The following is a 24,180-nucleotide window of genomic DNA, read 5'->3' on the forward strand; positions in this document are numbered from 1 at the left end:
GTCTTACAGTAATAAAGGATGGGGGTTTGATCCAATTATGATGTCTTGGGGGTGGGCTAGTGGAAGGTCTTTAGTTCTCCCAGCAGGGTTGGGTACATAAGCCACAGGTGGAGGCTTATCCCACTATGCCCTAGTGCTGGCCCCAAAATACACCTTCTTCTCTCCTAAGCAGCTTCTCTCAGGAATTTTAAAATAATGAATATCTAATAAAAATACATAGTCATTAAAATATTTATTTTTTATCCATTCACTCTGTATCTGAAAATGCATACAAGAATATAATTGCTACAGTGTGAATGTCCCCACCAAAAAACTCCCATAGAAATGTAAACCCCTTTGTAAGGCATGAAGAGGTAGGACCAGGTGAGGCCTTTAAGAGGTTATTGGGCCATGAGGACTCTGCCCTCAGGAATGAGTTAATCAGAGAGTAATGGGTTGCCTCAAGAGTGGGTTTGTTATAAAAGCCAGTTTGACTCTGTCTTTCGGATGCAATCCTCTCACCACATGCAGCTCTGCACCATCTGGGATTCTGCAGCGAGTCCCAACCAGCAAGAAGGCTCTCACCAGAGACAGTCCCTCGACCTTGGAACTCCTAGCCTCCAAAGCCATGAGCTGAACAAGCCTTCATTCTTTATAAATTACCCAGTCTGCGATAGTCAGATACTACAACTGAAAGCAGTAATAACACCAAAACTTTATGCATAACAATGTGGACTGTGGTATTATTTATTCATAAGAACGAGAATAAGCAATTATATAATTATGAAAAACAGATTCATGGAAAAAGATTTAAGAAAAGGTCTGGGGCACAGAAATCATATGTATGGAAAGATTGCAGCCAGCTTAAGAAAAGAAAGAAAGAAAGAATGTGATGTGTGTGTACACATATATGTGGGCATATGAAAAAAGAACACAAAAAATAGTAATCTTAGAGTGACAGATTCACACATGGTTACCCCCTTTTTTATGCTAACAGTACTTTATTGAAAATTAACTTACATGGAGTAGAATGCACACATCCTAAGTTTGCAGCTTGATGAATGTTGACAAACAGATACACGGATGTAACAATCAAACAGATCAAGATATGGAACATTCCCATCGTCCCAGAACATTTCCTTGTAGTCTCTGCCTCAGGCTCTGCACTTTCGGAGACTCCACATCTAGCAGGCCCACTCCCATAAACACACGTATGGAAAAACACCCAGGGACCCCAGTCCATCACGATCCAGAGCTCAGCACTGGCAGGCACCAGCAGCTCTATCTCGTCTCTTGATGCTGCACAGCCCAGGGAGAGATTCCACTTCTCTTGGCCTATGTCCTCAAAGGGAGGGGTGGCTGCATCTGGACACTGTGACGATTTGTGGGCTGTGCCTCTGCTGATGGTGGGTCACCCACTGTGTCAGGGGCGGGGAGGATGAGAGCTGTGGAAGCGCTTAGGTAGGAGAAGAAACAAATGTGTTAGCTTCTCAGATCCTTCCTCTGCAGCCACAAGAGCTGCCATCCTTACACGATGCAAGACCAGGCATCAACATTCTCTCCTCTTTTTCTTCCAGTTCATGGTGCAAATACATTCACATTTTGAACACATTGAACACAATGGCATTTTACTTAGATCATACTTTCTTTGGATCACTGCTCTTAACAGAGCTCAAGTACGGAAAAATCTCAATTATAAAAACAGTGATTTTGCTAAATGAAGGCAAACTAAAAAATTTTGTGGGCCAACTAATGACTTATGGATTATATATACAACAGTACTTAAACATTCATGAATATGCATATTATTTAAAATTTGCATGGATTTCAACATTTTTTGCATGAAAATAAATCTTTTAACTCACTTTCCATGAACAATTTGAACCTCCCTTGTGTATCTATTGTTTATTCAAATGTCACTGGCCTATCAACAACACTCAGATATGAGCAATAATTCAGCTTAGCCATCATTGGTATTTTCAGTTACATAAAAATCAGGGCTTTATGTATATATATATATATATATTTTTTTTTTTTTTTTTTGACAGGCAGAGTGGACAGTGAGAGAGAGACAGAGAGAGAAAGGTCTTCCTTTGCCGTTGGTTCACCCTCCAATGGCCGCCGCTGCAGCCGGCGCACCGTGCTGATCCGATGGCAGGAGCCAGGAGCCAGGTGCTTTTCCTGGTCTCCCATGGGGTGCAGGGCCCAAGCACCTGGGCCATCCTCCACTGCACTCCCTGGCCATAGCAGAGGGCTGGCCTGGAAGAGGGGCAACCGGGACAGAATCCGGCGCCCCAACCGGGACTAGAACCCGGTGTGCCGGCGCCGCAAGGTGGAGGATTAGCCTATTGAGCCACGGCGCCGGCTTGCTTTATGTATATTTTAAATTTATTATTATGAGGGTATGTTTGTCAAGGTAGGAAGCCAGAATATATTAAAATACATAAGTAAGACAAATATGGGTATATAAACTATACTGAAAACACATTCTTTTTAGTTAAGAGTGGACTGTGAGCCTCCATTGTGCTCTTGCCCCACATCCTGCAAATCTTTGAGGAGCCTATTTAAAAGTGTTTTGAGAACTGTTAAGACATTATTAAGCACAAGCACTTCCGGTGTGTGGAAGACTTATCCAAATCTCTCTTCTCATTTTTCTTTATAACAGACAAACTTAGCACTTGTTTTAAAGCTTCTTAGTTTCTGCTGATGTCCCCACTGTGAGCTTGTATGAGACCAGCGCTGCACCAGGGCTGCAAGGGGAGTTCCTCTGCAAAGAGTTTCCTGAGCACAAATAGCTAGAAGTGGCGTTCTGGTCTCTTCCGTGGCCCTCCATAACTCCAGGAGGGGCAAAACCAGCTCCCTTGCCAAATGAAAAGCAGTCAAGGCCCTAAATGAGATTTAAGAAAATCCATGAAGAGGCTGGTGCTGTGGTGCAGGAGGTTAAGCCATCACTTACGATACCTGCATCCCGTACTAGATAGAGCACCAGCTGGAGTCCCACCTGCTCGACCTCTGATCCAGCTTCCTATTAATACACCCAGGAAAGCATCAGAGGATGGTGCAGGTACTTGGGTCTCTCTCTCTCCCTCTCTCTCTCTCTGACTTTCAAATAAACAAAATAAATCTTTAAAAAAGAAACTCTGTGACAATAACTAACCCCTCCAAAAAGGCTCTTCTGTTTTAGCACCAGATTTCAAAAAGTCCCACGTGCACTCTAATAACTACTCCCCTAGAGCAGAGCTTCCCAAATTGCAATGTATATACAAGAGTATTTCCAAAAGTTCATAGGAAAATGAAATTAAAATGTTTATTTCGGTACAAGACTGAAATCCGTGCAGTTCTTCCATAAACTTTTTGAAGATATGTCATATGAATGGATTTCGAAATTTCTTGCACCAAAATAAACTTTCAATTCCATTTTCCATGAACATTTTGGAGTACCCTTGTACAGATCCCCTAGGCTTTAAAATACAGATTCTGATTTCCCAGAGCTCTAACAAGATCTCCTGCAGCAGGATTCAACTGAGAAGCAAGCCCTCACTAAAATCCAATGCACCAGACTATTCCTGGACGAAATGTTGCTGATGAAAATGCAACTCAAAGAGGAGAAGCCTGAGGGGTTGTACACTAGCCTGTTTCTCTAATCATTAAATAAACGCGAAGTATTCTTGCAACTGAGGCCTTGGTGGTGTGAAGTTTTGGCCTAACATTTCCATTTGTAATCTGTGGGTCAGCACCCTGAGAAATAAGCCAGCTTTGCAAAGACTCGGCTTCTTTCTCCTTCCAGCACACCTCAAGCCCTCCTCACTGCTTAACATGGGCCCCTTATCACCCATACCCCCATTCAGCCCACTTCTACCCCTGGATTCAGGCAAGCCTACTGGCAAGAAGCAATGTCATAGGAAAAATGATATAAGATAGTATGATAGGATGAGAAGACAAGGGAGACTAGACTGGAAAACGGAGGGAGAGAGCAATGCAGAGATGACGGTGTGACAGCAACAGATACTGGAACAATGCAGAACCAAGTTAAGAAATGCCCAGAACCACCACAAGCTGGACTAGACGAGAACCTGAATCTCCCCCAAGCCCACAGAGACTGCCCTCCCAGCACCTTGATTTAGGACTTCTGACCTCTAGGACTGTGAAATCATAAATTTATGTTGTAAGCCATCAAGCTGTGGTCCTGGCCTGAAGACCAGCACCCACTGCGAAGCTCCAGAAGCCCACTACCTGCCCGGATCCTGATGACCTTCCAGGGAGTCCTGCCCCTTCTACCTGGCCTGATAAACATCCTTCCTCTAAGGTGGGCGACGCCAGCCAGGCTTCCCCTGTCTGATAACTTCGGGGGAAAAACTCAGAAAGGAATTCTTCGTATTTACACCCAACAAGTCCTCTGTTTGGGAGGAGAAGGAGAAGGGGAGGGAAAAGGCGGGAAAGCAAGACCCATCCCCTTAAAAGCCCCGGCCTAAATGTGAACTATGCACTCTCTCTCAGGTCCTGTCTGGAGAGGTGCCCATCCGTTCTTACGGATGTCCCTACCATAATAAACCTTGCTATTTTGCTTTCCACTGGGGGGAAAAAAAAAGTTGTTGTCCTGCATAGGCACAGACTGGAAACAGTTCATGGAAGAAACCAGCCAATGAGTACCTATCAAAACGTGTTTAACCACATGCCTCAGTCTGTTCCTGCTGCTGTAACAGAATACCTTAGAGCGGATATTCTATAGATAACACAAACTCCCTTCTAGTAGTTCTGGAGGCTGTCAAGTCCAAGACCAAGGCACCAGCAGATTCGGCGTTGGTAAGGCTCACTCTGCTCCCAGGATGGTGCCTTTGTGCTGCAGCCTCACATGGCAGAAGGGCAGAGGGACAAACACTGTGTCCTCACGGGGCAGAAAGGTGGGGGGAGAGGCAGCTCTCCAAGCTCCTCTCAGGAAGGCATCACTACCATTCACAAGGGCGGAGCCCTCACAAGAGAGTCACTTCCCAGAGGCTCCGCCTCCTAACACCAAGGCCTCTGGGAATCAGCTTTCAACATGGGAGATTTGGATGGACATGCACATTCAAACCATAGCACCTCACTAATAAAAGAGATGTAAGTTACAACAAAGAGGATCTTTTATTGCCTGATGGATTAGCAATTATTTTAAAAATACGAATATGTAGGGGCTGGCACTGTGGCGTAGCAGGTAAAGCCGCCGCCTGCAGTGCCAGCATACCATATGGGAGCTGGTTCGAGTCCTGGCTGCTCCACTTCCAATCCAGCTCTCTGCTATGGCCTGGGAAAGCAGTAGAAGATGGCCCAAGTCCTTGGGCCCCTGCACCCATATGGGAGATCCGGAAGAGGCTCCTGTCTCCTGCCTTCGGATAGGCCCAGCTCTGGCCGTTGTGGCCAACTGGGGAATGAACCAGAGGATGGAAGACCTCTCTCTCCCTCTCTCTTCCTCTCCCTTCTCTGTGTAACTCTGACTTTCAAATAAATAAATAAATCTTTAAAAAAAAAAAGAATGTGTAGAGTTGGCAAGAGCGTAGGCAGATTCTCTGTAGGTAAATGTACAAACAGGGACAGTCTTCCTGTTCATTAGTTTGGAAATAGCTGTCAAATGTCAAACATGCAGCCTTTTAGCCAAGAAATTTCTCGACTGAAGATTTCACCTAAGGTAATATCACCACAAATGCAAAATAAGTACTAACATGTTTATTATCTTTTGTTGTTGCTGTTGTTGAAATGTTTATTAAAGGATGACTGGTTAAATAAATGATGATACAGCCATACAATAGAATACTACGGAGTCATTAAATAAAATCACATTCACATGTACTGATAGAAAAGGAGTTCACTTTAGGCCCTTTATCAGGGAGCTAGATCTGAAGTGAAGCAGCTGGAACTCCAACCAACGTCCATATGGGATGCAGGCACTGCAGGAGGTTTAACACATTGTGCCACAAAGCAGGCCCCCCACTTTATTTTTTTATCTTTATAAAGAAAGAAAGTTGGGCCGACACTGTGGCATAGTGGGTAAAGCTGCCGCCTGCAGTGCCGGCACCTCATATGGGCAACGGTGCTTGCCCCAGCTGCCCTACTTCCAATCCAGCTCCCTGATAAAGTGCCTGGGAAAGCAGTGGAAGATGGTCCCAGTACTCGAGCTGCTGCCAGCCACGTGGGAGACCCAGATGGAGCACCGGGCTCCTGGCTCCTGGTTTTGGCCTGACCATCCCTGGCTACTGTAGCCATCTGGGGAGTGAATCAGCAGATGGGAGATTTCTTCTTCTTTCTCTTTCTTTCTCTCTCTACTCTCCCCTTATCACTTTGTCTTTCAATTAAATAAATAAATCTTTAAAAAAAAAAAAAAAGGAAGCAAGATACAGAAGAGGGTGTTATCATTTATCTTTTTTTTTTTTTTTTTTTTTGACAGGCAGAGTGGACAGTGAGAGAGAGAGAGAGACAGAGACAGAGAGAAAGGTTTTCCTTTGCCGTTGGTTCACCCTCCAATGGCCGCCGTGGCCGGCGCGCTGCGGCCGGCGCACCACGCTGACCCAAAGCCAGGAGCCAGGTGCTTCTCCTGGTCTCCCATGGGGTGCAGGGCCCAAGCACTTGGGCCATCCTCCACTGCACTCCCTGGCCACAGCAGAGAGCTGGCCTGGAAGAGGGGCAACCGGGACAGAATCCGGCGCCCCGACCGGGACTAGAACCTGGTGTGCCGGCGCCGCAAGGCAGAGGATTAGCCTAGTGAGCAGCGGCGCCGGCCATATCATTTATCTTAAGTTTATATGTATGTTTAGGGGCCAGCCTGTAGTGCCAGCATCTCATTTGGGCACCGGTTTGAGTCCCAGCTGCACCATGTCTGATTGAGCTCTCTGCTATGGCCTAGGAAAGCAATAGAAGATGCCCAAGTCCTTGGGCCCCTGCACCCACGTGGGAGACCCGGAAGAAATTTCTGGCTCCTGGCTTTGGGTCAGCTCAGCTCTGGCTGTTGTGGTCATCTGGAGAGTGAACCAGCAGAATAGAAGACCTTTCCTTCTCTCTGGCTCTATCTCTCTCTGTAACTCTGTCTTTCAAATAAATAAAATAAACCTTTAAAAAAAAGCTTATACATGTATACATGGACAACCAGAGGAACTTCTTGGTTGAATATTTTTACCATGAGCAATTAAGGCAGACATGACTAGTTGTCCACCAAACTGTGCCACTTCCTCTTCCACAGCAGGCCATTATCACTGGAAGGTGGCTGCCTAACAAGGGACTCCATCTCCCATCCTGCCCTCTTATCTCCAGTTCTAGTCATGTGATCAGTGAACATCAACTGGAAGTCAACAAAAATGGTGTATTATTTCCTAGCTGGGAAATTTAAAAAACAGGCATGTCTGCACCACTCTCCCTTCCTGTTTCCAAGATGCAAGGTGACAGCTCCAAGGTTGGAAGATGGTAGACCCACCAGATAGGAACAGTAGGTCCTTGGGCCCAGCACTTGGCATAACAGGTAAAGCTGCTGCCTACAGCAACAGCATCCCATATGACTGACTGCCAGTTCAAGTCCCGGCTGCTCCACTTTCAGTACAGCTTTCTGCTCTTCGTGAGAGACCTAGATGAAGCTCCTGGCTCCTGGCTTTGGCCTGGCACAGCCCTGACTGTTTTGGCCATTTGGGGAGTAAACCAGTGGATGGAAGATATCTCTCTCTGCCTCTCCTTCTCTGCAAATCTGACTTTCAAATAAATGGAGATGGAGAAGGGAGAGGGGGAAAAGGAGGAGGGAGAGAGGGGGAGGAGAAGAGGGAGAGGAAGAGAAGGAGAAGACTACAGTTTATGAAATGCTGAAGGAGAATGGTTTACTGAGCAGAGAGTTTACTGTGCCAGGCCAAAGCCAGGAGCCAGGAGCTTCATTTAGGTCTCCCACGAAGGCGCACGGGCTCAAGGACTTAACCTATCTTCTGCTGCTTTCCCAGGTACATTAGCAGGAAGCTATATTGGAAGTGGAGCAGCCAGGACTTGAACTGGCAGTCATATGGGATGTTGTTGCTGTAGGCAGTAGCTTTACCTGTTATGCCAAGTGCTGGTGTGTATCAATCCGTTGAAATTTGGGTGCTCATTACAGCAGCTGATGTTTCTCCAAATCAGAGGTAATTTTGCTGTACAATCATATTTCAAATGCATTTTCCTTTAGAAGGAGAAAAAGAGGACAGTCAATGAAAAAGTAAGCCTCCAACCGCTGCCTCACTGTGACCCCAACAATTACATACAATACAGGTCGTGATTAATACACATTCCAATCAGTGTCTCATCTCTTGAGTTTCATTTTCCTAATCCGAAGGAATCAGTATTATTCCAAGAAGCCAACTAATAGCATCCCACAACTGCAAGATCACAGCCATGCAGAAAGGTCATTTAGCTGCTCACAAAGTTTCCATTAAGACACTCAATCTTTCATGGCTATCCTGAGCCACAGTTAGAACAAGGTGATCGACAGCCACAGCTGTCGGAATATTTCATAAACTTCCTTAGTGGGGAAAAAAAGAAAGCAACAGTAGTACAAACAATGCTATGAGTTTAGGATTCAGAAATTCTTATTCTTCTTTCAAATTACTTTCTCTTACTATTAACAAAGCATTAAAGTTCTTATGATTTAACTGGTAAAATTAGGAATTTTACTGGTAAGGTCAAAGTCCTGTAAGGATTTTTGTAGATGCACAGGCAAGCACATATGTGTTTTAAGCATGGAAAGCAAAACCTGACCAACAACTTGTCCCCTCCTCAGTAGCAAACAGATAGTAGCCCATACTTTTGATAATATGGCATAGGTATTATTACTATATAAATATATGGTATAGAATATTAAATAAGCATGATTCATATCTCAATGAGAAAGTACTCTGCAATGATGGTGAATGTATTTTAAAAACACACTCCTCCATTTAATAACTCCTCCATCTTGAAGAAGTGGGTCCAAGGATAAATAAAGAGTAATAGATATGCAGACATTGGCTTTCATCACCTTTTCTAGTTTGTGATTTTCAAGCCAAAAAAAAAAAAAAAATTAAACCCAATGGGAGCCTATCAATGAGCTCGTCCTTAAGAGAAGCAGTCTTAGAAACGAGCAGTTGCTTCAGCTCCCAGAGCGTTTGTCCTGGCAGCTTCCAAACACACGGAAGGCACACTTGGAAATGTCCCTTCTCAGCAGCCCGTGAAGGAAGTGCTCTTCGTCCCCTGCCGTTGGACCTGCAGCCTGTTGCCAGCTCATGCGTCTCACATGAAGCTTCAGACCGAATGTTTCCTTCAGGAACACAATTTCATAATCTGGATTCTCGTTTTCATTTTACAGAAGCAATATATATTGGTTATATTTCAAAAGCAGAAAATACAATGAAACAAAAATGAGAAAAATAAAACTTATTCCTTGGCCCCAAATTAACCATTTATCTTATTGATGGATAATATCAATATGTATATATGTGTTTTCAGATATATATACGTTTTTAAAATTAGCTCATACTTACACATTCCACCTTACAACCTGAGTTTTTTTCCAGAATATTGGACCATTTGTTTATGTTATAAATCTGTCTATCTTAACAAATGACCATCTACAACATTATGCCTTTTTAAAAATGTCCTTTTAAAACTCCTTAACAAGAAAATGTAGGCAATATTGCAAGGTAAATTGTCAATAACATAAAATTTCTTAAATCAATTTCTGCTAAGAATGAGGATAAATGACAAACATAACAAATGCTCACTGCTCTCACAGTACCTTGTTTTGCCACATATTCTAGCTTGCTGCAACTTCCCAGGAAGCTGTGATACGCCCTCATCTCTGCCTCTGTTATCCGCCCCCAGGTGTAAGGTGAGTATCTGGGGTCTTGCTGCTCACACTTGGTGCACCAGGCGGCCATGGAATTCCAGAAACAAAGCCAGCTCCCTAGCTTTCCATCCTCTCCAGGCACTGCCCTCAAGTAAATGTGTTTAATCCTTTCCCTGGCTAATCTCCCTGAAGGTCGTTCAAGGTCATTTCATTGCTGAGAGCTGATCCTCTGGATTGGTGAGTGCTCACAGGATTGCAGCTCGGACACAGACAACCCAGCTTCCTCACCTGGGGAAACAAAGGGAAACGGGAACCAGAATGACTGGGAGAGTGGGAAACACAAGAGCCGAGGAGTATCAGATGCTCAGTGTATTTTAGAGGCTACATATCACAAGGCACAAATCAGGCCATTGGACGTTTACAATAAAATAACAGGGATACATCTATAAAAGGCTGCTCTTTAAAGATCTTATTCCAGGAGATGCCGTTTGGCCTAGCAGTTAAGTCACCAAGTGGGACACTGGACATCCTAACATCAGCATGTCTGGGTCTGATACCCAGCTCCAGTTCCTGATTCCAACTTACCACTAATGTGCACTCCGGAGGTATCCGGTGGCAGCTCAAGTGCTTGGGTCCCTATCACCCACAGAGACCCAGATGGAGTTCCTGAATCCTGGCTTTAACCCGGCCTAGCCCTGGCTGTTTCAGACATTTGGGGAGTGAACCAGAGGATAGAAGATATCTTTCTCTCTCTCTGCTTGGCAGATTAATTTTTAAAAAATAAATAATTTTAACCATCATCCCTATTTTACATACACTTTTTTTTAAAACTTATTCCAGGTCACAATTTTATCTTCCTTATCTTCCAACCTCTCATGTTGCCAAGGAATAAAATCCAGGGATTTAACACTGCAGCCAATAGAGTTCACTACCGAGGCATGCAACATAGGTTGACAGAGAACAGGGTAAAAGCTCAAATCCTCAGAAGCAGTGTGGAGCATCTCCTGAATTACTCATGAAGATCAGGTGCAAGTTCAGTATTGTGATTCCTAAATGAAGAATGTTCCTTGCCTGTCATGATGTGACCAAGGTCTCACTACCACCTGGGGATAAGTGAATTTGCCTTTCAGAATAAATAATAAATAAAAACTGTGCTCTACAGAGAAGATGCTATGCTCAGAGAGAGGCTGCTGATTCTTAACACATTTTATTATGGTTCTCCATGCTTAACGTTACTGCTTATTAATATTGTGCTCCAAGATTTAAAGAGATGACACACCTAAACAGCACTCTGGCCTCAGAATCAACCCTTGAGGCATTCGGATCTGGCTAAAAAGCCCATGAGAGGGGCCGGCGCCATGGCTCAATTGGTTAATCCTCTGCCCGCGGCACTGGCAACCCTTATGGGCGCCAGGTTCTAGCCCCAGTTGCTCCTCTTCCAGTCCAGCTCTCTGCTATGGCCGGGGAGGGCAGTGGAGGATGGCCCAAGTGCTTGGGCGCCTGCACCCGTGTGGGAGACCAGGAGGAAGCTCCTGGCTCCTGGCTCCTGGCTCCTGGCTCCTGGCGGCCTTTTGGGGAGTGAACCAATGGAAGGAAGACCTTTCTCGCTGTCTCTCTCTCTGTGTCTATAACTCTACCTGTCAAAAAAAAAAGAAAGAAAAAAAAGCCCATTTCAGGCATGGAAAGCCAAGACACTGTGATAAAAAATGACCTACATGAAAGATCTCTGTGACTGAAAGAAGGGGCCATCAAAGAAGGAGGTACCCTTCTCTGAAGGGAGGAGAGAACTTCCACATTGATACAGCCTTATCTAAATAATGTTGGAGTGTGTGGACTCAAGAGGCTTCCATAGCCTTGGCAGCTCATGACAAGAGCCTCGGCTGATCACTGACGTCATAAATAAGAGTGTCAATTGTTAAATCAACAACAGGAGTCACTGTGTACTTGCTCCACATATAGGACCTCTGTCCTTAACGTGTTGTACTATGAGAATTAACGGTAAAACTAGTCTTCCAATGGTACTTTATACTTCATGTGTCTGTGTGGATGCAAATTGTTGAAATCTTTACTTAGTATAGAGCTGATCTTCTATATATAAAAATAATTAAAAATGAATCTTAATGAAGAATGGGATGGGAGAGGGAGTAGGAGGTGGGATGGTTTGAGGGTGGGAGAGTGGGTATGGGGGGAAGAACTGCTATAATCCAAAAGTTGTACTTATGAAATTTATATTTAGTAAGCAAAAACTTTGTATAAAAAATAAAAACAAAGAGACGGCACAGTGAAAAATAACCAATGAGCAAGTGCAGTTAGTCCTCCGTATTTGCAAGAATTCAACCAACCATGAATCAAAGATGTACTGAACATATAAAGACCTGTTTTCATTCGTTATTCCCTAATTAATGAAGTGTAGAAACTGTACACATTGCATTTAAATTTTACTAGGCAATAAATATAATCTAAAGATGACTTAAAATATATTGGAAAAAATTGTAAAGGGATAAGGGGCATACATTTGGAGCAGTGATTAAGACACTGGTTAGGATGCCTACATCTCACATTAGAGATCCTCAATTCCATTCCAGGTTCCACCTCTCAATTCCAGCTTCTTCCTAGTGCAGACCATGGGAGGCAGCAGGTAATGGCTCAGTTCCTGCCATCCATGTGGGAGGCCTGGATGAGTTCCCAGCTCCTGGTTTTGGTCCCTACCTTTAGCTGTTGTGGGCATTCAGAGTGAACCAGCAAACAGAAGCTCTCTTTATCTGCCTCACTCTCTGCCTGTCTCTCCAAAAAAATAAATTTTAAATAAGTTTTTTTTTTTTTTAACTACAGAGGAGCATGTTCATAGGTTATATGCAAACACTTCACCATTTTATAAAAGAGACTTGAGCATCTGCAGATTTCTGGAATCAATCCCCCATGCATACTCAGGGACAAATATAATAAGTTTTGTACACAAACTTCTAATCTCTATTTGCATTATTCAAGCTAGAATTTCACAGTAAGACTTGCAATTGGCCAAGGAGAAACTGGAAGGCCATTTTTACCAAAAAAATTTTCTTAACTTTACTTTTACATGGAGTATACACTGCAAACATTTTCACAAAAAAAATATGTCGAGGTAACCAATGCTCCTTTCAAGATATAGGACATTTCGTTTTTTTATTTAAATATTTATTTTATTTATTTGAAAGACAGAGTTACAGAGAGAGGTAGAGACACAGAGAGAGAGATCTTCCATCCGCTGGTTCACTTCCTAGATGGCTGCAACGGCCGGAGCTGTGCCTATCTGAAGAGGAGCAGCCGGGACTCAAACCGGTGCCCCTGTGGGATGCCGGCGCTTCAGGCCAGGGCTTTAATCCGCTGTGGCACAGCACCAGCCCCAAGATATAGAACATTTTGGCTGGTGCCACAGCTCACTAGGCTAATCCTCTGCCTGAGGTGCCGGCACCCCAGGTTCTAGTCCCAGTTGAGGCGCCAGATTCTGTCCCAGCTGCTCCTCTTACAGTCCAGCTCTCTGCTGTGGCCCGGGAAGGCAGTGGAGGATGCACCTACTCTTGGCTTCGGATCGGCGCAGTGCGCCGGCCGTAGCAGCCACTTGAGGGGTGAACCAACAGAAAAGAAAGACCTTTCTCTCTGTCTCTCTCTCTCTCTCACACTGTCTAACTCTGCCTGTCAAAAAAAAATAATAAAAAGATATAGAACATTTCTATCATCCCAGAAGTACCTCTTGGTCAACCTGATATAAGCAGGTAGCTAAGGCAGAGAAGAGGAGCTGAGGTCACCAGTCCCTCCATGCAACCCTGCCTACTCCACCCCACCTCCACTTCCATCCCACCACTGCACCCTCGGCACCTCCACCATACCCCAACTCTACGCCCTATCCCCCAGCCTCCCAGCCCACCCCCATCCCTGCTACCACTACCACCATCAGCTTTAGTGCTCAGGAAAACTGTTTCTGCAAAGCCCCAGAAATGGCATCTGCTGAAAATAACCAAAATAGCTGCTGATAGTAAAATTTAGTTTTGGAGGCCAGCATTGTGGCATGCTAAGCCGCCACTTGTGATACAACACCAGGATCCCATATGGGCACTAGTTTGCGTCCCCCCAGCTGCACCACTTCCAATCCAGCTCCCTGCTAATACACCTGGGAAAAGCAGCAGAAGATGGCCCAAGACTCTGGGCCCCTGCCACTCAAATGGGAGACCGGGAAGAAGTTCCTGGTCTGGCCCAGCCCTGGCTATTGCAAACATCTGGGGAGTGAACCAGCAGATGGAAGATTCATTCTCTCTCTCTCTCTCCATCTCTCCCTCTCTGCAACTCTTTCAAAATCAATCAATAAATCTTTTTTAAAAAGTAGTTTGTAAGACATACAGCTTAAATAGAAACAAGTATAAAACCCTCCATGTAACACGAGCCCAAAGCTAAACAATTAATTATTTCATATAGTATTTCTTACATATTCAGCATTGTTTGGAACTTCTAACACAAAACACAATAATACATACAACCACAGGGAAATAAAGGACCAGAGCTTTACTACTATGTGTAGGTGACATGGTTATTGGTCATTATTTAACAAATATATATTGGGTACCTATGCATTAAAAGAAGCCAAGAAATTGAACTGGAAAATGATCAGACATTAATACTTCTATCAAATATTTGCAAAGCATCTATCCCAGAACCAATATATTAGGCTCCAAAATTAACTAGTGAAAAAATACAGTAAGAAAAAATATTACATTCACAAACGAAAAACAGAAGTGGCCTAGAAATAACTTTTATGATGAATGTGTGGGACTTATATGAAAAAAAACAAAAACTTCATGAAGAAATATAAAATATTTGAATGAGCTCTATTTCTAGAAGACAAATAATTTTTAGTCATAATATGTCAATTCTTATACTAAGTGACAGTCCTAATGTCGTTCTATTCAAAATGACAGTAAATGTGTGGAGGTGAGAAGGATTAATAAAATGATTATATATAGCAGAGAGCTGGATTGGAAGAGGAGAAGCTGGGACTTGAACCCATATGGGATGCCGGCGCTGCAGGCTGGGCTTTAACCCGCTGCGCCACAGTGCCAGCCCCCAGAACTGAACATTGGATAGGCAAGAATTTCCTAAAACATGGAAATCATAAAAGAAAAAGGTTGAAATTTAAGCCTTGTCCATTAAAGGAGACTAAATTGGAAATCAAGGGGCTGGTGCTGTGGCATAGTAGGTTAAGCATCAGCCTGTGGCATCCCATATGGGCACTGGTTCAAGTCCAGTTGTTCCACTTCCGATCCAGCTCTCTGCTACGGCCTGGGAAAGCAGTAGAAGATGGTTCCAAGTGTTTGGGCCCCTGTACCCATGTGGGAGACCGGGAAGAAGCTCCTGGCTCCTGGCTTTGGATTGGCACAGCCCTGGCCATCACAGCCATCTGGAGAGTGAACCAGCAGATGGAAGACCTCTCTCTCTTACTCTCTCTCTCTCTTTCTCTGCCTCTGCCTCTCTGTAACTCTGCCTTTCAAGCAATTAAATAAATCTTTAAAAAAAAGCAATCAGCCATATTTGCATGGGATTATTTCCAGATTCTCTATTCCATTGAACTATGTCTATCCTTTTGCCTATGATATTGTCTTGATAATTTTACGTTATGTGTGAGTTCTCCATTTTTGTTCTTCTTTTTAAAAGAGTTGGCTATGATAATTCTTTTTTGCCAACACAGTACATCTAACTAACTCTAAGTTTCTACAAACATGCTTGATAGATTTTTTAAAGACGTATTTATTTATTTGAAAGTCAGTTATACAGAGAGAGAGAAGGAGAGGCAGAGAGAGACAGAGACGGAGAGAGAGAGACGAATTCCATCCGCTGGTTCATTCCCCAGGTGGCTGCGACAGCCAGAGCTGCACCAATTCAAAGCCAGGAGCCACAAGCTTCCAGGTCTCCCATGTAAGAGTAGGGGTCCAAACCCTTGGACCATCTTCTACTGCTTTCCCAGGTCATAGCAGAGAGTTGGATCAGAAGTGGAGCAGCCAGGACTCGAACCAGCACCCATTTGGAAAGCCAGGCCTGCAGGCAGCAATTTTACCCGCTACACCACAGCACCGGCCCCTTGATAGATTTGGTTTGTTTGTTGTTTTTTTTGTTTTGTTTTGTGTTTTTTGTTTTGTTTTGTTTTGTTTTGACAGGCAGAGTTAGACAAAGAGAGAGAGACAGAGAGAAAGGTCTTCCTTCCGTTGGTTCACTCCCCAAGTGGCCGCTACGGCTGGCGCTGCACCGATCCGAAGCCAGGAGCCAGGTGCAACCTCCTGGTCTCCCTTGCAGGTGCAGGGCCCAAGCACTTGGGCCATCCTCCACTGCACTCCCGGGCCACAGCAGAGAGCTGGCCTGGAAGAGGAACAACCAGGACAGAATCCGGCGCCCCGACCGGGTGCCGGCGCCGCAGGCAGAGGATTAGCCTAGTGAGCCTCGGCACTGCCCCCTTGATAGATTTTAAAGAGTTTAATTTGTAGATCAATTTGGGAAGAACTGACATCTGAATGATGTGTCTTCCAAACCTTAAGCACAGACCATGAATTGATTTTATAAATAGTTTTCAAGCCCTCATGAAATAGCCTATGTTCATTACCCTCCCTCTTTCTTCTGCTTCATTTTTAGATTATATTGCAAAGCCACAGAAAATGACCAGGAAAGATGATCTTTCTCTTTAAAATCTCGGATATTTTTCCCAAGGCACTTAGGGAGAAAAGGCTCACCCCACACCTGAAGGGCAAACCAGGTTGTGGTGGAATTTTCCGTCTCATTTCTGCACCATATGTCAATGTCTAAATCCTGCTGCAGAGCCTGAGGGTTTTTTCTCCTTTGCAAGCACAACTTCTTTTAGTAGCTGGAGGGATAAATACTGTGATGGAAACTAAATGGACTGAAAAGTAAAAGGAAACGGAAAGGGGAGTTTGTAAGACCCATCTTCGGTGTGTAGGTCCTGCACCAAATTCTCTTCACCCATGCAGGGGGGAAAGAGGAAAGCCATAAAGCGGAAGGGAGTACCAGTGAAACCCTCAGAAGCTGGGGTGGCCAGAGGATACTTTAAGAACAGTGATGCTCCGGATGCATTTCAAAGTGTGTGCATTGCTAGATCATCAACGCTCCTTCTCACCCATCTTCAGGAAGTCCCTCGCACCCCTAGTCATCTGTGTACCTGATTTTTTATATAGTAGGGAAAAGAGTTGGGCTTCACCACTGAATCAACCAGGTGCAAAAGAAGGGCAGAAGCTGGGAAAGCCAGAGTCCAAAACCAGAAAGGCTGGCAGCTCCAAGGAAGAAAGCCCAGAGAAGTACTGGGGAACAACACGGCCTTTGCCAGGCATGCTCCTGTGTTTCCTGGACATCTGTAAGCTCCGGGAGGACTCGCACTGGCTCCTTCAATCCCCCAGCACACCTGGGGCTGCAGCAGTGCAGGCAGTGGTCTGGTTCCATCCCATCTGGTGCCTGTGGCCAGGACAGGGATTATCCTTGCTCCTCCACACCTCCTCGCCAGCACTGGCCCACAGCCCAGCTCACAGAGGCCCTTGTAACTGTGGTTAGTTCTAAATTGCAGGGTTAAAGAAACAGGCACAAAGACCTCTTTCCCCTCTGTGACTGAATTAATTATAGCTTCCTGGGGTAGAGAAAGAAAAGGCTAAAATGAATTTAAACTGATCTGGTAACAGGTAGGAAAAAATCAGACACACAAACAAAAATCTGGGCTGGACATGGCCTGAGACCAAATAACTGAACAAAGAAATTCACAAGTAACTCTGTAAGCAAACATGCTCAAATATTTTGGGTTTTCCCACATGTGTATGCTTTGTACTTGAATCTCCCTCAGAACAAAGTCCACTAAATATAGGGCCCCTTCTACACTGAATCAAAGTGCATAATAGTGCTGTCACCTTGCTGTTATAACATGAAGTTATAATTTTATTAAATATTTGGGTTTTTTTTAAATATTTTAAGCAGTATATATTTATTATCTTTGCCTGTTTAAAGACTTCTAAGGAGGGGGCTGGCACCCTGGTACAGCGGGTAAAGCCACTGTCTGCAGTGCCAGCATCCCATATGGCCACCGGTTCAAGCCCCAGCTGTTACACTTCCCATCCAGCTCTCTGCTATGGCCTGGGAAAGCAGTAGAAGATGGCCCAAGTCCTTGAGCCCCTGCACCCATGTGGGAGACCTGGAAGAAGCACCTGGCCCCCGGCTTCAGATCAGCCCAGCTCCAGCCGTTGTGGCCATTTGGAGAGTAAACCAGCAGATGGAAGACCTCTTTCTCTGCCTCTGTCTCTCTGTAACTCTGCCTTTCTAATAAATAAATAAATCTTTAAAAAATAAATCTTAAGCAAAAAGAAAGGAACTAAAGTGGTACACCAAATGTATCTATTTAACATAAAGCAGCACTAAAGGAGGAACAATGGAACAAAAGAGACAAGAGATATACTGAAAAAAAAAAAAAGACTAATAAGGAAGTTCGCTAGCTTTACTGACAGTTTTTCTTTGGAAGTAAGTGACTATTAATAAATTAACTTTTCCAGTGGCTCATAGAACACTTACACTCAAGAACTAAAGCTTTGGCTTCTATTAGATTTTAACTTATTAATAATAACATATTAATAATGTTATTATACCATTCTGTACTGAGAAATTAATAAACACAATCAGACATGCACAGGCCTTGAAACCAGCCAGATCTGACTTCCACTCAGTAAGACCTTGGGAAAGTTTCCTCATCTGTGTAAGTCTCGAATTTCTCCTCTATAGAACTGGGTTGCACTTCCATTAAATGTAATGAAATCAATAGTGTATATAAAGCATAATACATGACATTAAACAGGCAGGAAATCAGTGGTAGCTATAATAGCATCATTTCTAATATCACTTTTAGTTTCTCCAACCTATTTCCCCAGGAAAGGATCTCTCTGAAGAAGGAGAAAAAGGAAACACACAGATCTGCCTTCCAGCCGTCTTCCTCACTGAAGACAAAGCTCTGCCCTTTTCAATTGTCCGGGAAAGTGCTGTTGACCCTGGAAGCCTCAGTAGAGAATAGAACAAATGATACAACCAGCACAGGGAGATCAGTGCAGATAACAAAAGTGACTGTCCCTTTTCCCAAGAATTAGAGCGCCCCCCCCCCCCACCTACCTAAACCTTCTTCAAGATTCAGATCAAGTCACACATCTTGTAGAAAGCCTTCTGGAAGCCCTGAAGCATACGATGACTCCAGCTTCCATACCCTTGCAGCACTGTCTGTATTGCTGACTGATCGGGGGCCACCTTGTGACTTTTTGTGATGGCCCTTGGCATGACCATCAGATTGGGTTTCAAAGTCTCTTCCAGTCCAGTATCTCACAGGCCTCCTCCCCAAACCCTTCAGATTCTTTGCTGTCTGCGTGAAGCAGGGGCTCATAGTTACTGGGCTGATATTAAGAGTTTAGGTCATCAGATTCCTATAATGCTCTCTCCACAACAGCTTTTGGACCAGCTTGCTCATGGCGGGAACTCTCTAAATACCAGTTCATTCACCAGTGGCATCTTAGTGTATATATATACACATCCCAAAGAAACAAAGAACACATTGAACACAGGTCAAGGTTCCTATCATGCCCAGAGCCAGCCCTTAAAACCATCTAACTGGGGTGAGCACTTGGCCTAGCTGTTAAGACACCAGTTTGGATGTGCACATCACACACAGGAGTGCATGGTTCAACTCCTAGCTCTGGCTCCTCTGATTTCAACTTCCTGTTGGTACAGACCTGAAATGCAGGTGATGGCTCAAGTAAGGTTCCTGCCACTCACATGAGAGACCATTATTAAGCTCTGGCTGTAGGCGTTGGCTCCCCAGAGACCAGGTGACAGTAGAAAGGGAAGAGCCTTCTCAGTTCCCGACTGCAAACCTTGCTGAGGAGGCCCAGAGGAAGCTCCTGCCCCGAGGTTCTGTGAGATACGCCACAGCCTGCAGAGTGTGGAGCACGGAGCAGAAACAAAGACTCTAGAACCAAAACTGCCTGGGTCAAATCTGGCCCTGCGACTTACCAGCAGCACGTGCCAGAAGGAACCGTGTGATCCACTGCTAGTCTGAACTGAATACGCACGCTTTTGATAACACTGCTGTGTGAGCTCCCAAAATCTCCAATCATAATCATTAGTGCCTACTAATAAGAATTGATTGCTTGAATTTAACAAGTCCACAATAATGAGATAGTCTTCCTTTATAGATGCATTAAAACTCAATCCCCATGTCCCATAATTAGCAGAAAGAAAATGTATACCCACTTGGGAAGAGCCAATCCACAATGACAGCTCTAGCTGAGACACACTCACTCATAACCAAAGGGAAGTAGATGGAATCACAGCTTTACCCTTCAGGAAAATATCCCAAGATGAGCAGGGCCATTTACATTTTGGTCCTCAATCATTTCAACCATGCTGACAATTTTTAAAATAGTTATATTCATTAAGTATATTCACTAAACTGCAGTGCTGGCATCCCATATGGGCACCAGTTCAAGTCCTGGCTGTTCCACTTCTGATCCAGCTGTCTGCTATGGCCTGGGAAAGCAGAAGATGGCCCAAGTGCTTGGGCCCCTGCACCCACGTGGGAGACCTGGAAGAAGCTACGGGCTCCTGGCTTCGGATCGGTACAGCTCTGGCTGTTGCGGTCATCTGGGGAGTGAACCAGCGGATAGAAGACTACCCCTCTGCCTCTGCCTATCTGTAACTATGCCTTTCTTTTTTTTTTTTTTTTCTTTCTTTTTTGACAGGCAGAGTGGACAGTGAGAAAGAGAGAGACAGAGAAAGCTGCAGCCTGCGTACCGCGCTGATCAGAAGCCAGGAGCCAGATGCCTCTCCTGGCCTCCCATGTGGGTGCAGGGCCCAAGGACGTGGGCCATTCTCCACTGCACTCCCAGGCCACAGCAGAGAACTGGACAGGAAGAAGAGCGACCGGGACAGAATCCGGCGCCCCAACCGGGACTAGAACCCGGTGTGCCGGCGCTGCAGGCGAAGGATTAGCCTATTGAGCCGTGGCGCAAGCCAACCTTTCAAATATAAATAAATATATCTGAAAAAAAATTAAGGAACATGGGTGAGTTTTTGGAGCACAAATGCAAGGCCTTTGGCCATAGCTGAGAGGTATAGGAGCCCTGTAAAGGAGCCACACATCCAGTGACTGTGCCTAGCACTCAGGACTCCTAACATAAGAGACAATGTGCTTGGTTGGCTCCTGGGTAACAGGTAAGAAGAACCATCTTCATCAAGCGTACAGCCCTAGAAAAAGAACAATAGTTCTTTAACATTCAAGATACATACCACCTGGGAAAAAATCCTTCTTTAAAAAATGCTTATTTAGGGGCCAGCCCTGTGGGTAAAGCCTCCACCTGCAGTGGCAACATCCCATACGGGTGCCGGTTCAAGTCCTGGCTGCTCCACCTCTGGTCCAGCTCTCTGCTATGGCCTGGGAAAGCAGTAAAAAATGGCCTAAGTCCTTGGGCCCCTGCACCCATGTGCGAGACCTGGAAGAAGCTCCTAGCTCCTGACTTCGGATTGGCACAGCTCCAGCCATTGTGGCCAACTGGGGAGTGAACCAGTTGATGGAAGACCTCTCTCTCTTTCTCTCTCTCTGCCTCTCCTTCTCACTCTGTTTAACTCTGACTTTCAAATAAATAAATAAATATTTTTAAAAATGCTTATATATATTTTTTATTTGAAAGGCAGAGCAACAGAGGAAGAGAGATCTTTCATCCACTGGTTTACTCTCCTAAATGCCCACAATAGCTAGCATTGCACCAAGGCAAAGCCAGAAGCTAGGAGTGTCTTGCAGGTCTCCCACGCGGGTGGCAAGGACGCAGTATTTGAGCCGCCATCTGCTGCATCCCAAAGTGTACACTGCCAGGAAGCTGGATCAGAAGCAAAGTTGGTACTCAAACCCAGGCATTCTAATACTAGATGCAGACATCCCAAGCAGCAGCTTAACCTGCTGTGCCACATGCCCTTCCCAACAGGAAAAATCTGCTATGGCTTAAATATTAGTCCCCCTGGACTCATATAAGAATGTACTCCCCAAAGTCTTATGTTAATGATACAAAGAGAGTGGAAACTTAACCAAATTACAGTGTTTTGAGGTGGGACCTTTTGGGGATGGTTTGATTGCATTAGCCTGTCAGAGTGGGGTGCCCAAGATTGAACCTTGATGCCTTTATGAAAATAGAGATGCAGAGGGACACAGAGACACTGCCGTGTTATGATACAGCCAAGGGCCCCTTGACAAAGTCTGTGTTATGGTTTTGGGGCTTCAAATTCCAGATCTGGGAGTCAAAATAAGCCTCTTCTCCTTGTAAAGTTAGCCTGCCTCAGGTACTGTGCTACAGTAATGAACAGCTGATGGATACAGAAAACTGGTGGTAACGACTGCATCAATACTTAGTACACCTCAAAAATGGCAGCAGCTCTGGAATTGGGTTCTGGCAGAGGTTGGAGGAGCTTAGAGGATCAGGCCAGAAAAGCCTTGAATTCTATAAGCAGAGTGTTATGGGTGATGCTGGTGAGAGCTCAGAAGAAGGTAGCAGGACCAGCGAAGAACGGGAACAGCTTAGAGATCAGATAAGTGGTCATGACCAGAATGCTGATAGAAATGTAGACAATAAAGGTCATGCTAATGAGATCCCAGGTACAAATAAGGATTCATGGAAACTGGACTAAATGTCCCTCTTATTACACAGTAGTAAAGAATTTAGTTTTATTATATCTATACTCTAAGATGCCATGGAGGCTGAACTTAAAGATTTATTTATTTTTAAAGTCAGAATTATAGAGACAAAGAGAGAAAGAGAGAGAGAGAGATCTTCCATCAGCTGGGTCACCCCCCAGATAGCAGCAATGGCCAGAGCTGGGCCTGGCTAAAGCCAGGAATCAGGAATCAAGAGTTTTCTCTGGGTCTCCATGTGGGTGGCAGGGCCCCAGGTACTTGGGCCATCACTGGTTGCTTTCCCAGGCCATTCTCATGAAGCTGGATCAAAAGAGGAGCAGCAGGACACAAACCAGCACCCACACAGGATACCAGCATCACAGGTGGCAGCTTTACTACCTACGCCACAACACTGGCTCCAGGAGGCTGAACTTAAAAACTGATGAACTAATTTATCTGAAGGAGGAGACTGCAAAGCAGCAAAAAATCTGTACTGCTGCATAACTGCTTTTAACTGTTTACAGCAAAATGAGAGAGTAAAGAGATAATGTAAAGATAGGGTTTTTTTTTTAAGATTTTTTTTTATTTATTTAAGACACAGTTACAGGCTGGCACTGCGGCTCACTTGGTTAATCCTCCGCCTGTGGCGCCGGCACCCCGGGTTCTAGTCCCAGTTGGGGTGCTGGATTCTGTCCTGGTTGCTCCTCTTCCAGTCCAGCTCTCTGCTATGGCCCAGAGAAGGCAGTGGAGGATGGCCCAAGTGTTTGGTTCCTGCACCCGCATGGGAGACCAGAAGGAAGTGCCTGGCTCCTGGCTTCAGATCGGCACAGCGCCGGCCCTAGCGGCCATTTAGGGGGTGAACCAACGAAAGGAAGACCTTTCTCTCTGTCTCTCTCCCTCAGTGTCTAACTCTGCCTGTCAAAAAAAAAAAAAAAAAAAAAAAAGACACAGTTACAGAGAGAGGTAAAGACAGAGAGAGAGACACACACACACACACAGAGAGAGAGAAAGGTGTCTGGTGTCTTCCATTTGCTGGTTCACTCCCCAAATGGCTGCAATATCCAGAGTTGAGCAGATCAAATCCAGGAGCCAGAAGCTTCTTCCAGGTCTCCCACGTGGGTGCAGGGCCCAAGGACGTGGGCCATGCTCCAGTGTTTTCCCAGGCATGCGGAAGTGGAGTTTTCCCTGCATCAGAAATGGAGCAGCTGGGACTCAAATCAGTGCCCATATGGGATGCTGGCACCACAGGTGGAGGCTTAGCACACTATGCCACAGTGCCAGTCTCTGAAGATAGATTTTATAATTAAAAGGGAAACAGAGTAGGGACAGGCACAACAGGTTAAGCTGCCACTTGGTACACCTGTATTCCATATTGGAGTGCTAGTTCAAGTCCCAGCCCCACTTCTGATCCAGCTTCCTGCTAATGCATCTGGAAGGCAGCAGATGATGACCCAAGTACTTGGGCCTCTGCCTCTTACCTCGGAGACCCAGATGGCATTCACAGCTCCTGGCTATGGCCTGGCCTAACCCTTGTTGTTGCAGACATCTGGGGAGTGAACCAATCGATGGAAGTTCTTGATCTCTCTCTCCCTCTCTGCCTTCCAAATATATTTTTAAAAAATATTAATTTTTTAATTACTACAAGTAAATTTTTTTTAAAAATGTAAAGGAAAACAATAGAAAATTTTGGACT

General features: G+C 44.8%; 1 protein-coding gene and 1 long non-coding RNA gene across 3 annotated transcripts in view; both read right to left on the minus strand.

Moving 5' to 3' along the window:
- Positions 1-24,180, minus strand: part of MCF2L2 (MCF.2 cell line derived transforming sequence-like 2) — a 258,331-nt gene that overhangs the window by 220,671 nt on the left and 13,480 nt on the right. The window lies entirely within an intron of this gene.
- LOC149127044 (uncharacterized) lies at positions 961-10,076 on the minus strand. Its single transcript, XR_016233180.1, has 2 exons — positions 9,728-10,076; positions 961-1,435 (listed from the first exon to the last, which is right to left on the minus strand). It is a non-coding gene; the product is annotated as an uncharacterized LOC149127044 (long non-coding RNA).

The sequence above is a fragment of the Oryctolagus cuniculus genome, chromosome 4 (genome assembly GCF_051225735.1).
Source record: "Oryctolagus cuniculus isolate XC-2025 breed Fujian yellow rabbit chromosome 4, ASM5122573v1, whole genome shotgun sequence".
Taxonomy (NCBI): Eukaryota; Metazoa; Chordata; class Mammalia; order Lagomorpha; family Leporidae; genus Oryctolagus; species Oryctolagus cuniculus.